The sequence below is a fragment of the Sinocyclocheilus anshuiensis genome, unplaced genomic scaffold (genome assembly GCF_001515605.1).
Source record: "Sinocyclocheilus anshuiensis isolate Anshui unplaced genomic scaffold, SAMN03320099.WGS_v1.1 scaffold2200, whole genome shotgun sequence".
NCBI lineage: Eukaryota > Metazoa > Chordata > Actinopteri > Cypriniformes > Cyprinidae > Sinocyclocheilus > Sinocyclocheilus anshuiensis.
Window position 1 is genome coordinate 150553 of NW_015542455.1, and position 18892 is coordinate 169444.

The 18892-nt window shown below is 38.9% G+C and overlaps 1 pseudogene; it reads left to right on the top strand.

The window, feature by feature from the left end:
* Nucleotides 1-95: 95 nt before the first annotated feature.
* LOC107693755 (tripartite motif-containing protein 16-like protein) lies at nt 96-17908 on the top strand (annotated as a pseudogene).
* Nucleotides 17909-18892: the final 984 nt, after the last annotated feature.

Sequence of the window (18892 nt, forward strand, 5' to 3'; positions counted from 1 at the left end):
ACACAGAAGCAGGAAACAGGAAACTTCTCATTTCAATGAAAATGAAACTGAAGTGTAGTTAAGCTGTTGTGTGTTTCCCTCTTTTGTGTGTTTGCAGTAAAATGGCAGAAGCCAGATTTTCTCAGGATGAGTTCATGTGTCCAGTGTGTCTGGATCTCCTGAAGGATCCAGTAGTCATTCCCTGTGGACACAGTTACTGTAAGAGCTGTATTACAGGCTGCTGGAATCATGAAGACAAGAAGAGAGTCTACAGCTGCCCTCAGTGCAGACAGACCTTCAGAGCAAGACCTGCTTTAGCTAAAAACACCATGCTGGCTGAAGTGGTGGAGAAACTGAAGAAGACTAAACTTTTTGCTGACTGTTATGCTGGAGCTGGAGATGTGCAGTGTGACGTCTGTACTGGAAGAAAATACAAAGCCGTCAAGTCCTGTCTGGTGTGTCTGAACTCTTACTGTCAAACTCACCTTGAACAACATGAGAGTTTGTTTAAAGGAAAGAGACACAATTTGACTGATGCTACTGGACGACTGCAGAAGATGATCTGCCGGAAACATGACAAGCTCCTTGAAGTTTTCTGTCGCACTGACCAAAAATGTATTTGTAGGCACCAGGCAGAGAATTTCGCCCTGACAATAAAGAACAATCATGAAAGATTTTTGAATAAATAAGAGTTTTATAAATTAGAGGAAGTTGTAGTCTGACCAGTCTGAAGGATTTGTGAGATATTATTAACTTGTAGAGCCTCTTAACTGAGTTGGATGTTTCTATGGATGTTAAAACTGTAGTTTTCTGGAAGAAATAGGGTAAACCTTATTCTAGATTCAACAAATAAATTGAGAGATTATTTGTTATTAACTGACATCAGCTATATAAATTCTAATGTAAATTAGGTAACCATATACTGACAATACTCAATAATGCCAAGGGTCTCTGGGATGAGGTTTGGAACGACTGACGTTCCGCCTAGTCATGTGCTCTGTCTGAGCGGAAATGTCTTCCACTTGTTAATCTGGGCCACGTTGCAGTGGGAACCCTGATAGCACACATACTACATCACGGAGACGTCTGTCTGACGTCTGCATTAACATCTGCAAGATGTATTTTTTAGAGTGTTTGCTCATCTGCAATACGTCTATAGGACGTTTCCTATCAGATGTCAAATAGACGTTTAGAAAATGTCTTTAAGATGTTTATGATTTAGAATGTATGTAAAACTGACATCTTAGAAACTTCTATCAGATGATTGTACACAGTAGATGCTTTCCAGATAAAGCAATCTTTAATAGACATCTTGCAGACTTATGTGTGCTATCTAGGAAGAAAGGAGTTGGATCCGTTTCACAGTCTTGAACACAAAGCACTGGTGAACGATGAACTCCTGAGCACAGAGAAGGTCCTTGGTCTAGAACACGCAGCTGAAGGAGCCTTGCAGGTGAAGGTTCTGAAGTATGTGCAGAAGATCCAGACAGTCTGAAACACACAGAAGGAGGATCGCTGACGAGACGATTCTAACGTTGTTGCAGAAGATGGAGGCACTAAGCTTGTGGTCGTTGTTGCTGTTGCAGTTTCCAAACTCCCCAAATTCTCTTCTTGCAGAGAGACTGCAACAACAACTTAGTAGCATAGCACATAGCAACAACGTAATTAAGCACACTTCCTTGTCTCAGAGAGAACCTTTTAATCTTACCTGAGAAGGAGGGTTTTGCAAATTGGGCCTTTCAGATCCAGATTGTGCTGAAAATATGAAGACCAAACATCAGTGGGTAATGCTGAACATTGACCCATGCATTCAAATATACATCATATAGTAAGGTTGCATAGGTTGTTGTATCACAAACAGCACTCATCAAGTAAATGCAGTTTTATAAGTGGATATGAAGAAGGTTTTGTGTGAATGAATGTGAAGATCTGTTCTTCCTTTGTGGCTTTGGCCATATGGCAAAACTTTTTTCTCCTGTGAGAGGAATTTATGATTGTTCACACTTTGATAAGAGTAAGAGAGAACAAAGCAGTTCCGGCGTGGGGGTCACTGTATGTTAATGTTAACATCCCCCATCCCCAAGAGGTAGTGATGTTTTATCTGAAGGCAAAAGGCATCCTTTGTTGTCCACAAAGCCTGATCAAATCAAAATGAAACTTTCCACATGTTGTGTGGAAAGGGGGTTAGTCTCATCCTCAGACGTCATGCCCATGGACCTTTGGCTGAACGACTGATGCATATGGCACACAAAATCGGAAACACCTCAGGAGTTTCTAAGTCGTCATTGGATTGGTTGAATTATACAGGATTTCCTGGAGACATGTGTGTCGCATTTTTTAACGTTCCAACGTTTTAACGTTTTTTAACCTGGAAACAAAGCTGTCATGTTGCCAAATCCCCTCATGGAAGAAGAAAGCCATCATGTTTACAACTGTGATAATGAGCGCTTATCAGGATCAACTAATGCTGGATTTTCACAAGTATGTGAAATATGTAAAGTTTGCGGCATACACTCTTTAAAATATGTCCAAGAGTTTTACACATCAGTCTGTTATTGTGAGGACATTTCCACGCCCCTAAACATGACGTGGCACAAAACAAATCGTGATTGGTTGCTTTACCTGTCAGTCATAAGGCCTTTTAAGCGATTCTTGGCCATTCAAAGTGGCCAAGGTTCCCAGCCCTTCTGCCATCAGTCTGAAAGTCTGGATATGTGAGACTAAAAGGGGGTTGTAATCTTGACTGCTGCGTCCTGAACCATCTGCAAATGTGCCAATGAAGATTTGGGGAAGACCAAGGTATAGAGATAGTCCAATTGTCCAAGCGTGGTGTAATAAATGCATGAATAACTTTTTCCAAATTTTGGAGGAACGTGAAGATTTAATTCTGGAAATGATTCTCAACTGGTAATAGCTGTTTTAATAACTGTGCTAATTTGTTTTTCAAGACAAGAGTCAAAATAACACTAAACAACAAATTAATGTTTTTTTTAAGCTATAGAGCTTCTGATCTTGAAAGGACCAAATATAATCACCTCAGTTTCATCACTGTGGAGCTGGAGGAAATGATTTACCATCCAGCATTTAATATCCTCAAGACAATCCATAAGAAGTTGTAGAGAGTCTTTAGGTGTTTCAGCTAAGAATCATCATCGTAGAAATGAAAATATATTTTATATTTTCTAATAATATGACCAAGTGGATGTACAGATTGAAAAGCAATGGGCCCAAAATGGACACCTGAGGAACCCCGGAGAGAAAGACAGATGATGAGGAAAACTGGCCAACAGTCACTAAGAATGTCCTAGATTTAAGATATGAAGCAAACCAGAGTAGGGCTGTATCCTTAATGCCTACCCACTGTTCAAGATGTGACAGTAGGATATTATGATCTACCATGTCGAAAGCAGCACCAAGATCCAATAAAATCAAAACTGCATAATCTACTGGAAGTAACAAATCACTCATCACAGCATTGAAACAGGTTTGTTAATAGTGATGAGTTGTAAAACTTGATTGAAATGGTCCAGGTATAACGTTCAAGCGAGTTCAAAAAAGGAAGCAACTGTGACAAAACACCTTTTAAATTAAATTTCATGATGACCAAGTTCTCACTGACTACCATCTGATCACCATTTTGTAATTCATGGCAAAATCTGTTTATTTTCCATATAGTGCTGTCTCTCTGTTATGCAGCACAAACGCTGTCAGTGTGAAGCTCTATGTCTATTTCAGTTTCACTTCCATGAAACTTATGCTTGCAAAGTGAAACAGGCCTAATGCCTAATTTTATGTATGGTAACTAATCATCCCTTTTGGAGCTTACAGAGATTTGTCCAAATAAGTTAACTTTAAACCACCCCACATTTAGTGAAGTGAAGTGTGGCCGATGTAGGGATTTCTTAATACCACAAACCACAGGACTGTGATATGCCACTAAATCGACTCATCATTAGGCTTCGAATTAATTCAATCAGGAGACAACAAAGCTTTCTTTGTATCAGGACTGGAAAGTTCGTTCACAACATATAGAAACCATGATGTCTTGAGACCACCAATGAATGAACTCTTACATCCAACAGGAAAAGGATGAAGTAAATTAACTCGAAACTTACAACAGACAATTTCTACAGATAATCAGTTATGCGCATAACAGGTCAACCAGTTTCACAAATAATATGTTGTATGTCTTATACATATGCTTGACGTGTTTCATGTAATCGGTGCAACTTTAATCAGTGTTTATTACCCTTTTTAGGAAATAAGGCCTTTAATATGTGTGTAAGATATGTGAAGTTTAGTGTTGAACGTAAACTTGTGATAATTGCAGAATATTGAAATAAGTGAAAAGCTGTTATTTCAAACAGTATGCGTTGTACGACACTATATAGAAGTTATTAACAAAACCTGCAAATCTTCACTTCTCCACATAATAAATTGGAGCCTCTTGTTAATGTATGCACGCTTCGCCCTGCAAGAATTAAAGCACTCGTGGAAACGAGTGTTAGAACCAAGAAAACTTCAGGCAACTCCGTTAACTCATTCCTTCATTCTTCCGAACTTTATATATGTGTGTGTGTATGTGTGTTTTAGCTTAGTTTAATGTAATCTAGAATAGCCAATAAATTCGTTTTCATTTATAAAGAATCATTGTCTGGTGTCGTATAACTTTAAAGTCAAACATTGCCAAGATCCTTGCTACCTAGCTCGTAGCTTACTTATCAAAGAACGTATTACCCGTGGCCAGGGAAATACAAATACACACAGTCAGATTAAGATACACGGACATTAACGGCTCGCTGGACGACCGTTGATAAGGTGTAAACTATTGAAATTTGAAATCAGTTCTAATCAGGTGGACATCGAATTTTCAGATTCGAGTCCTTTCAAAACCTGAGCTAGAAATAAAATTAATGATTAATTCCCTTATAGAATTAATGAGTTAAATTCCTTACAGTACTACACCGAGTATGGTGACCCATATTCAGAATTTGTGCTCTGCATTTAACCCATCCAAGTGCACACACACACACGCCCGGGGAGTAGTTGAGGGTTCAGTGCCTTGCTCAAGGGTCTCACCTCAGTCGTGGTGGAAGGTGGAAGAGAGCGCTGGTTATTCACTCCCCCCACTGACAATTCCTGTCCAACCTGAGACTCGAACCCGCAACCTTTGGGTTACTATTCCAACTCTCTAACCATTAGGCCATGACTGCCCAATTTATTGGATTTATATAACTGTTTTCAGGATGATTTTATGGTTTTAGTTTTATGTGATGTTTACAGTTATTGGTTTGTCCTCCAGAATCAGCTGAAGGAAACACGAAGGAGGTTCCAGCAGAGAATCCAGCAGAGAGAGAAAGATTTTCAGCAGCTTAGAAAGGATGTGGAGTCTCATAAGGTGAGTCTGGAGAAGAAGAGAAGTTTAAGAGGTCTTAGTCAGCACTCACCACTTTCAGTCCTACTGAAGCCCACTGTGTGATTGTGATGTGTGTCCTAACAGCGCTCTGCACAGACAGCAGTGGAGGACAGTGAGAGGATCTTTACCGAGCTCATCCGCTCTATTGAGAGAAGCTGCTCTGGTGTTACACAGCGGATCAGAGATCAGGAAAAGGCTATAGTGAGTCCAGCTGAAAGACGACTGAAGCTACTTAAGCAGGAGATCAATGATCTGAGGAGGAGAGACGCTGAACTGGAACAGCTTTCACACACACAGGATCACATCCATTTCCTGCAGGTAACAAAGATCTAAAAGAACAGGATAATAGTGGACTTGAGCGAGATCTTGATGTGACAGGAGACTCACGGTAGTGATGGGAATTCCGGCTCTTTTTAAGAAATCCAGATCAGCAAAAAGAACCGGCTCTTTCGGCTCCTAAATGGCTCTTTATTTAGTATCCCTTCTGGCTTTTATAATTCTGCCAAATTTGTCAAAGTTTTGACCTATATCTGGTATGTGTGCACAAATATAATTAAATTATTCAACATAAACTAAACTATAAAAAAAAATACTAATTTAAAACTATAAAATGCAACATAATATTCAGTTTTGTTCATTCACACTATACTTCAGATTTTCACAATTCAAATTGTTTCGTCATATTTCTGGCTCCATAAACCTTTCCAAAATATCATAATTTTACATTATTTTTTGGCATAAAAACCAAAAACCTAATTCATGTAAGAACATAAAACAGAGCTCTTGATCTGTGAAACATCTGTAGAAACATCTGATAAATGTCTTAGAAAAAGCAGATTTACATACATTCTAAATCATAAACATCTTCAAGACATTTTCTAAACATCTATTTAACATCTGAAAGGAAACGTTTTAGAGACATATTGCAGATGAACAATCTAATAAATACATCTTGCAGATGTAAATGCAGACATTAAATATATGTGATGTATTCAGTTTATGTGCTCTTAGGGTAGTGAACTATCCATTAACATGGTGTTCCATATAACAGATAAAAACTCAATTATAGTGTGCAAAACAGAAGCATCCAACAGTTGTAGCGTTATATCTATTTACCCTGAAGCATTGCCACATTGTGCACGTGTGTTGATTCTGTTGGTGTATTTGCGTGTCACATCAAGAATCATCACCTACACATCAAAGCAGCATAATCAGTACATGAACTGTGCGTGCCAACAAGCAGTGAGTCAAAAATCACCCCATTATTTTGTCTTGTATTAAGAAAGTAAAAAAATAAAAATAAACGTCTCTTAGAAAACGGCTCTCAGACGGGAGCTGACTCATATCGTTCACTTAAAGGAGCCGGCTCTTAGAACCGACTCGTTCGCAAACGACACATCACTAACTCACAGAGAAACATTTCATGAGCTTTTTGTTTCATTGTCATGATTTTTGTTTAACAATGTGCAAGTTGACATCATCACAAAAACCAAAAACGTTCCTTGAGAATGAACACTTTTACAGCAAGATGTAGCCTATTTTAATGGTCATTAAATTCAAGATATTTTCCCCATGTTTTTGTCTTATATTTATGCCAAATGTTATAATTTTGAAGTATTTTTTACAAGCAAGAGTGCTGTTTTTCCTGAACAGTATAATCAGTATTGTCTGTGTTTTATTTATTTGGTCAAACATGACTAAATAAAACCACAGCAGAACTGTTTTGTATCTCTACGCAATGTTTCAATATGCAATGACCATTAATCAAGACAAGCACAAAACTACCAGGCTTGATTTGGTTCACAAAAACTTCTCTGCTTTAGTGATTTGTGGTCGGGACAGGCTGTTCCAATTTTGGTTCAGCTTGCTGTTTATTACCGACACTGTCACTGTCAGACCATTCTGGGAGAGTTGGTCCAGAGGTCTTTGCATTTGCTTCCTCTTTTCCTGACTTATTCACCTCAGGAAAGTCGTTGCAGAGTTCCTTGCTCAATCTCAGCTGTTTTATGTTCCTTCTCAGTAGTCTGTCCTGCAAGCGGCTAAATTCTCACTTTGTCCTTGTAGTGCAGCTTGTTGAGTTCTCTGGCTGCACCTTCAAAGTATTGTGCCTGTCTCAGTCTGTTCTTGTAGTTCTCTGATTTGTTAAATATCAATCCTGGACGAAGTAGACTCACACATTGGAGGTAGTGTTTTAGTGCATTGTAGCACTAAAGCTCATAGCATAGAAACATGCTAACAACATGCTAGTAACTTGCTAATCATGCTAGAAACAGGATAACAAAATGCTAGTAACTTGCTAATCATGCTAACAGGCTGGTCTTAGCTGTTTTTTTACTGAATCAACTGGTTTTGGCTGGATTAGCATAGAAACATGCTAACAACACGCTAGTAACTTGCTAACAAAATGCTAGTAACTTGCTAATCATGCTAGAAACATGTTAGTAACATGCTAAACATGCTAGCAACATGCTATTCATGCTAACAGGCTGGTCTTAGCTGTTTTATTACTGAATCAACTGGTTTTGGCTGGATTAGCATAGAAACATGCTAACAACATGCTAGTAACTTGCTAACAAAATGCTAGTAACTTGCTAATCATGCTAACAACATGCTAGTGAAATGTTAGAAAAATGCTAGCAACTTGTTAAACATGTTAGAAAAATGGTAACAACATGCTAGTAACATGCTAATCATGCTAGCAACATGCTAGTAAATGTGCTAATCATGCTAACAATATGCTAACACCATGCTAGTAACATGCTAATCATGCTAGCAACATGCTAGTAAATGTGCTAATCATGCTAACAATATGCTAACACCATGCTAGTAACATGCTAATCATGCTAGCAACATGCTAGTAAATGTGCTAATCATGCTAACAATATGCTAACACCATGCTAGTAACATGCTAATCATGCTAGCAACATGCTAGTAAATGTGCTAATCATGCTAACAATATGCTAACACCATGCTAGTAACATGCTAATCATGTTACAAACATGCTAGTAACTGGCTAATCATGCTAACACCATGCTAGCAACATGTTAATCATGCTAGAAACATGCTAGTAACTTGCTAATCATGTTAGAAACATGCTAGTAACTTGCTAATCATGCTAACAAAATTCTCACTTTGTCCTTGTAGTGCAGCTTGTTGAGTTCTCTGGCTGCACCTTCAACGTATTGTGCGTATTCTCAACAGTCTGTTCTTGTAGTTCTCTGATTTGTTAAATATCAATCCTGGACGAAGTAGACTCACACATTGGAGGTAGTGTTTTAGTGCATTGCCCCATCAGAGCCATTGCTGGTCCGAGTTGGTGTATTCTGGTGATCCAGCATTGCTAAGTAAGGATCTGCTCCTGCTTTCTTTGCTCTAGCCATGAGTCTTTTATAGTCCCAGGCTTCGTTGAATGTCTTAAATTCATCAGATGAATACTGAGGTCCACTGTCTGAAAACACAATATATAGAATTTCATATCTTGCAAAATGAGCTTTTAATTTGTGTTTGACTATTTTTGACTGTGTTTTCCAGATGATCCACCTCTCAAAAATAGTCAATGTAATTCACCGTGACCATATAGTCTCTGTCACTGAACTGCAACAAGTCTGTTTATTATCTTTTCCCAGGGACGAGTTGGTACTTCATGAGACTCAAGGTCTATTTCAGTTGTTTCACCGTCTCGTGCTGAGCAGGTGCTGCATTGTTCCATAAATGTTTTCAAAAGTGCATTTATGCCTGGCTAGTATACACATTCCCAGGCTCTTCTTAAACATCCTTTGATTCCAATGTGTGATGAGTGGATTCTCTGCATTATTTCTGACCTCAATTCTGTTGGCACAATCGCTTGCTCTCCTCTAAAAATTATACAATTTTGCACATTCATTTCATCTTCAATGTGGAAGTACTTAGGACACGTTCACACAGCAGCAGAATACGGTTGTCAGTCCTGTTTTTGAGTCCTTAATACGGTTACGTTCACACACAGTTCGGTTATTTATGGGTGTGACAACCGCATTCTGTAACCGAACTCACACCTGTAAATTTTCAGGACTCACCACCGCATTCTCGGAACACACGCGCTGTGTGAACGGAACAGGACTGGACAACTAGTTGTCTGTCACGTCATACAGTGCGAGAGAGAGCCGCTCTGCCGCACAAACGTGCGTCTACCGTGTGTTACGTGTTTTCACGTGTGTTTTCGGTAACGTACAGTGACGGAGAAATGAGCTGCGTGTCATCTGAACGTTTTAGATCCCGTCAGTTTTCCTCCGGAGCCGCTCCCGTCAGTTTTGTGTTCTGCGCGCAATTCAAATGCGCGGCTCTCCACCTAAATTTAAAAGCTGCTGGTTGGTTCATGAAGATTTGCCGAAAGAACTTGCGGCTCGATTGGACTCTTGTCGTGTCAGAAAGTGATAAGACTTTCAGTTTTATGCACGTCGCCATCTTTGATTTTACTTTGGTCACTGTCGCTATGGTTACTGGTAAGGAATACGGGCTTGACTCCCGTTGCACGTTCATACAGACAGTATTCTAAACACAACTGTAAGCTGCTGTGTGAACGGGACATTTCGAGACTCACACCTGTAAAGAAAATGCGGTTGTCAATCCCAAAAATTTACAGTGTGAATGCAGCCTTAGTCACATCCATGGGCAGGTGTTCCTTCCTGTCAGGCCAACCCTGTAGAATCACTTTTTTCAAAGATTGGAGTTCTGTGTCTAATTCTGTGACTCTCTGTAGTCTATCCATGGAGAATGGTAGATAAGACACCATTTTGATAGACTGTACTTCTGACTCCACTAGGCCCCTGTCCTTACCAGAGTATGTGCGCGGAGCGGAGCGATTTTGAATGGAGCAAGGAGCAAATTTTTTAAAAGTCGGAGTGTCGTGGTTTTCACTTGCTCCAAGAGCGCTCCACAACCGCTCCATAACGAGTACAATTCATGCCAATGGCCCGTAATATAACTGCATATTTAGCAAAAATTCACGTTAAACATATTTAGCTAGCTTGACACAGATGGATCATTCAAATCAGAAAGAATGTACAGGTTATGATGACAGCAATGGACATGAGCGGGAAGTTATAGTTCTCAAGGAATTTGCTTGTTCCTTCTAGATACTGAATATTTTCGGGTGAAAGCATGATTTAAACAGCACTTATCCACAATCACGCTTAATAATGCATTCAAACAAATGTAATCTTACAGTGCTACTTCATCTGTATCCGATTTCGAATGAGCAGAAATCTGTATGAAATGCAGCGATCTGTAGATAAAATAACTGGCAAAAATGTACTGTTATGTTCATCCTTCACAAACAAAATTTGCTCTGCAAAAAGCAGCAATGATATATTCTAATGTTGACAACCATGTAATATTGGCATGTGGTAGAATTTTTTTTTAAATAAGCCACTTTGAAACTACTCTCCTAGTATTTTATTTATTAAGTTAGCTTGAAAAAGCCAACTTACTGAAATCCTATTTAAACTTCTTCGTCTTCTTCTGAGACCAAATTTTAAACGGTAACAACATGCTAGTCATTTGCTAATCATGCTAGAAACATGCTAACAAAATGCTAGTAACTTGCTAATCATGTTAGTAACATGCTAACACCATGCTAGTATGCTAGAAACATGCTAGCAACTTGTTAAACATGTTAGAAACATGCTAGAATCATGTTAATCATGCTAGAAACATGCTAGCAACTTGATAAGCATGCTAACAAAATGCTACCAACTTACTAAACATGTTAGAAACATGCTAGCATGATTAACTTGCTCCATGCTAGTAACATGTTAGTCATACTAGCAACATGCTATTAACTTGCTAATCATGTTAACAACATGCTATGCTAACAAAATGCTAGTAACTTGCTAATAATGCTAACATCATCCTAGTAACATGCTAACACCATGCTAGTCATGCTAGAACCATGCTAGCATCTTGTTAAACATGTTAGAAACATGCTAGCATCATGCTAGTAACATGCTAATCATGCTAGAATAATGCTAGCAACATGCTAGTAAATGTGCTAATCATGCTAACAAAATGCTAACATCATGCTAGTAACATGCTAGTCATGTTAGAAACATGCTAGCAACTTGATAAGCATGCTAACAAAATGCTAGCAAATTGGTAAACATGTTAGAAACATGATAGCATCATGCTAGTAACATGCTAATCATTCTAGAATCATGCTAGTAACATGTTAATCATGCTAGAATCATGCTCGCAACATGCTATTAACTTGCTAATCATGTTAACAACATGCTAGTAACTTGCTAATAATGTTAACAACATGTTAGTAACTTGCTAATCATGCTAACAACATGCTAATCATGTTAGAAACATGATAGTAACTTGCTAATCATGTTAACACCTTGCTAATCATGCTAGAATCATGCTAGCAACATGCTAGTAACTTTGCTAATTATGCTAACAACATGCTAATCCTGGGGCTTGCCAGGACAGTATTGAAGTCTCACTTGATACCATAAGCATGCGTAACCTCTTTGGTGCACTCAGCAGTGGTTTTGTCATTATACTCTCCAGTGGTTTGTGGTCAGATTGCACCTCAACAGTTCATCTGTATGTGAAGTGATTAAACCTGTCCATTCTATACACTACTGCCAACAGTTCCTTTTCTATCTGTGCATAACCTTTCTGTGTTTCTGTTAAAGTTTTGCTAGAATATGCAGTCGGTTGTCCTCTGTGTCAGCGCAGCCCCCAACCCACATTCTGATGACACTGATCACACTTAAAAACAAGCTGCTCTGATGGGTCATAATATCTCAAGACTGGAGTCTATGAGATAACTTCCTTAATATTCTCAAATGCTTGTTCCTGACTGACTACTCCCAAACAGCATCTTTCTGGGTCAGTTGTCGTAGTGGTTTGTTAAGTGCTGAGGCATGGCTACAGAATTTGGCAAGGTAATTGACCATGCCCAGAAAGCGCTGCACCCCTTTTATATCGGTGTGTCTTGGCATCAGTTTAATGGCTGACACTTTTCCTGGGTCTACCTTTACCCCTTCTGATGAGAGTAGGTGTCCTATGAAGGGAACTTCCTTCAACCTCAAGCACATCTTGTCTGGATTCAGTTTTGCGTGGCATGTTCTGCACCTGTCCAGCAGCATCCATATATTACTGTCATGATCTTTACGACCCATTGGTGTGGCAAACGTTGTGAGGTAACTGAAATTTTCCTCCAAATCCATGTGCCAAAATCAAATTTTCTCATCACAGACTAAAAAGACACATGCTCCAGATCTGACAGTACATCCTCAAATGTGGGTATTGCTCTCCCCTGAATGCTTTGTTGAGGGGTGTCGGATCAAGACATACGTGCAGTTGCCCAGAGAGTTTTTGCACTATGACCATGCTGCTTATCCAGTTTGTGCTTGTCTCAACAGGTACTATGTAGGGCTGTAGTACTCAAGTCCGGTCTCAAGACATTTTTCTATTGTCTCGGACTTGTCTTGGACTCGTTGGTGTTTGCACTCGGACTTGTCTCGGACTTGGTCATTGGACTTGCCAAATGTTCTCGTTGGTCTCGACCGAGTCCAGCAATATGCTTTTTTTCTCCTTCAAAACAAAACCACATTTGCATGTCGCGCCTGAAAACGCGTGGAAAACGCTAGGCACGCCGCTTTCTCCTCCTTTCCAAAGCACTCTGTAGCTTGCGCTCCCGTGGCGTCTGCCATTGCTAAGCAACCATGACTTGCGCTCTCCATGAAGACGCGGAATCGCAGAATTTCCTCATATCGTGCAGGACTATTAGAAAGGCAAAATCAATGCAAATCAGTGGCACACACACATAGATAGCTGAAGATGTTCATGTTTATTACTTAGTTTTTTTGTTGAAAATGCTCCCTTGGTTTATTACAAGTAATAAGTTCAAGAATGGGAACATGTTCATTGCAGTCATTTTGGAGTTAAAATGTTTTGTAAATGTTTTAGTGACACCTGTGTTGCTTGTTATTTGTTACATTTTCCATTGGCAGCCCAGAATGTTATTGTTACACTATAATATTGTTATACACAATTATTATTATAAAGTAGTATAATATATTGTATATATTGTATATAATATTGTATAACAATATTGTTACACTATAATAAAAAGACTGAAAATGTGAAGTTGCACTTCAGCTTGTGTGAAATTCCTATACCTAAAGTAAATAAAATGTAAATAAAGTAAATAAAAATAATTTAATCCTACAGCTCCAAACTCGGTCCTAGAGGGCCGGTGTCCTGTTTAGCTCCAACCCTAATTAAACACACTTGAACCAGCTAATCAAGCTCTTACCTCTGGCATTTCAGCGATGACTCATCTGAATGCCGTTGATTGGCCATTGCATTAATAAACTCAATGGAATCGTATGTTATTGGTTGTAATGCTCACCGTTGTAAAAACAAAAAAACAAAAAAAAAATTATTTAGTTTTATTTGTTGGCCCTAATATGCAGTTAATTATTCATTTATTTATCACAAGTAATCATCATTGCAAAAAAAAACAAACAAAAAAAACTCCACTGTTATCACACATAGCAGAATTTTCTCATATCATGCAGGACTATTAGAAAGGCAAAATCAATGCAAATCAGTGGATATGTCTGCTATAATAGGATAGGTGTGTTAAGGCCAGTTGGAGCTAAACTCTGCAGGGCATTGGCCCTCCAGGATCTAGTTTGGAGACCCCTGTCCTACAGAGTTGTTACTTTGCACATGCTTTTTGATCATTACAAATAATAATGTAAAATTATTTTCTTAGAATAGGAGATATGCTGTCTCTCGCATCACATACATTATCAATAGTTAAGTATGTGGTCTTGAAGAGGATCCTTTGTTCTCTCATTTGGATTCGGTCTTGACTTGGACTTGACTTGGACTCGAACCTCTTTGGACTCGGTCTTGACTCGGTCTCGACTAGTCCTGGTCTTGGACTCGACAAAGCTGGACTTGACTACAGCTCTAGTACTATGATGCCTCACTGTTGCAAGTCTGCAAGTTTTTTTTTTTTTGAGGGGTTATCAAAAGCTGTGGGAACCCTTCTTTCGGGTAGTTTCACTGGTTCTAACTGCTTATCTATTTCCAATTTGAGCTTTCCATCAAATACTCCGTCTCCTCCTTAAAAGACATCACATAGTCTTGTTTTATTTGTTCTGCATTCCACTGCTTTGACTCCTCCCTGCTGTTAACTACAGCCATGATTTTTTGATGAATCACATTAATCAGCTGCATGTCCTGGCATGCCTTTCTACCAGAATGGGTCTATAGGGCCTTTCGCACCGCTTTAGTTCCAGAACTAAATGTACAGTACTAAAGTACTGGGATGATTTTGTGCGAACTATTTTCCAGTACCATTTAAAGGGTTGCTTTCGCACCGACAGTGTGTACTAGGAAGTGACGTAAGCCGGTCGACAGCGTCGTCATTTGTGCGCTGCGTTCAACAACAGAAACAAAGAAAAACAACGTTAACAACAGGAGGATGGAGGACGCTGTGATCGGAGCTGTGTTTTTGTTGTGTCTCGCGGGTTTCACAATAATGGACATGGAATGTCGACGTATACGTAAAGCGATTGAAAGAACGGAAAGGAGGACTAAGAATCTCCAACGACAACTGGCAGTGCTACATTTGCTACAAGTGCCTGCACTTCAGCGTCCGTCCATCTTGCGAAATAAATTGGCACAATGTTTACAGTATGTTTACACGGCGTTTTAAATCATGGCGAGTGAGGGCGTTTTCGTACGCGTTTGGCCAATCAATGTCTACTTACGTCACGGGTAGTACCAGTTGTGCTGGTTAGACCCTGCTCCGGAGTAGGAGCTAATTTGGTTCTCGAAAAAGGCAGTCCGCTACTAAAATCGCACCCAGTTCCGGCGGTGTGAAAACGCCAAAAAGTCGGTAGTTCCACAATTAGTTCTGGTACTATGAAAAGGTTCCCGCGGTGCGAAAGGCCCTATTATGTGTCTTTCTCCACTACGATGAACATCAGTTTGTATTCTTTCCCATTGCATGGGTTTTTTTTACCTGAAGACACTCATCTTCACTCTCTGAATCAGTGTCTGCCTGATCCACTGCTAAAACTTTTTTTTTCTGCTTTTCTACAGCTCTTCCTATCTGCAAACACTTTCCAAACTGAGACCAGACTCTCTGAGTAGTCGCTGTCTTAAGTGTGAGTTCCATGTTCCACACATGGTTCTGTCTCTTATGAGGACATCTGTGACCACCCCAAAGCTGCATGTCACTGTCAATGCTTCCTCTTGACCCTGGTTGCGTGTAAATAAATTATATCTTTCAACCATTTCATTTTTCTTGGGGTCTCAGAATTCATCCCATTTTGTTATCACTTCACTATCATTTCATCAATCAACAAACCCTCTACTTCCGTTCCTGCTCCAAGAGTTTGGCACACTTCTTGCCACTTCAGATGAAGCTTTTGTGCCACTTCTGCAGTGCAGAGATGGATTTTGTTGATACAAATTTTGTTTGAATGGTAACAGCGCCTTACTCTTACTGAATTTATTGATTATTGAAATGTAACAATTTGACATAAAAGACCATGCAACTAATAAGGTTATAAAAGAAAACATCATACATTGTAAAGGTAAAATTATCCTGGAATCCCTTCATTTTGAGGGGACAAATGTTGCCTCATAGAAAACTTAATTTCTGCCACTCCTGTGAACGGACCACCACACAAAATATGAAGAATATGAAAAGCTTTGGGAGATCCTGTCCACAACAGGCCTAAATCAGCCGAGATAAACGCACTCAGGAAAATATTGCCTGAATATTATTATTATTATTTATTTTTTTAAATCTCAGAAAATGTAGAGATAACATTTTATTTTTCAATATCGCACACCCCTTGCTACTCGTGGCAACCCTATAATCTCAACCCTATAGTGTGACATTGATGTGCTTGATCTGTTACATGGACAATTGTTATTAGCAGATGTTTATCATTTAAACCAGTGGTTCCCAAACCTAGTATTGGAGAACCCCCAACAGTTCACATTTCGGATGTCTTTCTCATCTGACACAACCATTTAAGGTCTTGAAATCCCTACTAACAAGCTGATGAGTTGAATCAGGTGTGTTTTATTAGGGAGACATTCAAAATGTGCAGAGCTGGGGGTACTTCAGGACCAGGATTGGGAACTACCCATTTAATCTAAATGATTTACCAAAAAGTTCAAATATGGTGTACGTAGCTAATTCTAGATTGTGTTGCTCTAATGTCATAATGAATATGAGAAGAATGTAGTTAAGTCATGTCAACAGGAGCCACACAAATTTGATAATAGTGCAGGTGATTGGGTGAAGTAGGTTATTAGGTGATGAGTTTTGATTTCTGTTTTCTGTAGAGTTTCCCGTCTCTCTCAGCACCTCCTGAATCTACAGACATACCCATCATTCCCTTCAGTTCTCAGTTAATTTCTTTTGATGGCGTGAGAGAATCTGTCCATCAGCTGAGAGACAAACTGGAGGATTTCTGCAAAGAGGATCTAAAAAAGATCTCTGACGGAGGTAGGGTCCTGGAGATTCATCTGCTCTCAGAAATGAGTCCATCATCTAATATCAAGCAGAACATCAAATTAGAAATGTCTTAGGAATGGATGTAGGAATCATTTTCTTTTGACATGAGAATCACACTGTTCATGTCTGTTGATTTCCACAGTCACATTCACCAACATTGCTCCCAGGACCAGGAATGAATTCCTACAATGTAAGTCACTAAAAAACTGAGTGTGATCATGTTCTTCCTGTAGAAAGTGAAAGAAAACATTATAGAATTTTACAATAAGAATAAGTTAAGCAATAAGAATTGTATAATTGATCATGCAAAAGACGTTTTGCACGGGATATCTGGTAAGCTGAGACTTAAACCATGAAGAATTCAGCTACAATAAAATATTATACAGGTTCGTAATTTCTGATTCTGATGTGTTTTATTTCCATCAGATTCCCATCAGCTCACTATGGATCCGAACACAGTGAATAAACGCTTCCGTCTGTCTGAATGGAACAGAATGATCACTGTCACTGACACAGAGCAGCCATATCCTGATCATCCTGACCGATTTAATGGATATAATCTTCAGGTGTTGTGTAGAGAGAGTGTGTGTGGACGCTGTTACTGGGAGCTGGAGTGGAATGGGAATAATGTATTTATATCAGTGTCATATAAGTTCATCCGCAGGAAGGGATGGGGTAAAGAGTGTTTGTTTGGATGTAATGGTCATTCCTGGAGTTTGTTCTGCTCTCCCTCCAAATACTCATTAATACACGGTAACATAGAGACTAAACTTCCTATAAAGCACATCAGCAGTAGAATAGGAGTGTATGTGGATCACAGTGCAGGAACTCTGTCCTTCTACAGCATCTCTGACACAGTAAGCCTCATTCACACAGTCCAGACCACGTTCACTCAACCGCTCTATCCTGGGTTTAGGGTTTATTATAAATCTGGGTTTGGTATTGGATCATCAGTGAAACTGTGTAGATGAATCAGATCAGATTACTTTAAACTGCATGCTAAATCAGTAAGAGTGAGATGTTATAGAGCCTCTTATTTTCTTTTTTTACATAAATACTAGGTCACACTTTATTTTAAGGTCCAATTCTCGCTATTAACAAACCATTAACTATGACTTTTGCCTCAATAAACTCCTAATTTGCCGCTTATTAGTAGTTAGTTAGGTATTTGTTAAATTTAGGTATTGGGCAGGATTAGGGATGCAGAATGTGGTCATGCAGAATATGTGCTTTATAAGTACTAATAAACAGCCAATATGTTAATAATAAGCATGGTAATAAGCAACTAGTTAATACTGAGAATTGGTTCCTATACTAATGTGTTACCAAATACTATAGCTGAACCAGGGGCACTGCTAGCTATTTTTTTTTGGCCCTATGAAAGTAGTCAAACCTGTTCATTAGAAGGGGGTGTCCCAATACTTTTGGCAATATAGTGTGCAAGCCAGCCTAGCTATTCAAACTCTTTGTCTGCAATTTAATAATATTGACCTATTACTTTTGCTATTGCTTTTGACCATTAAGTATCAGTAACATAATTAATTCAGAGCCTGTTCTATGGACATAGACTTTCTGTACCACACTATTCTGCTGATATGGAATGAGTTTGACTACTTAATCAGTTATATTAATAGAAATGCTTCACTGGGGCAAACAAAAAAATCCTAAAATAATAAATAGGATACTCCATAACACCAGCATTTCCAGCAGTATCCAACATTTCTCAATCATGATCTTACTCGGCTAAATGTAACTATTAGCTTAACAGCTGTTTTCCTTGTTTGCTAGCTACCTATGCACAAAAATATTCTACATTATGAACCTTAACCCAAAAACCTTTAGCTTCATACACTGTAGATAATTGTGACCCTGCCTGTCGAAACCCAGCTAAAGTATTTTTTTTAAACGGTGGATGAGTAATTCACTCATTGATTTGCTTAATAAAAGCCTCCTTT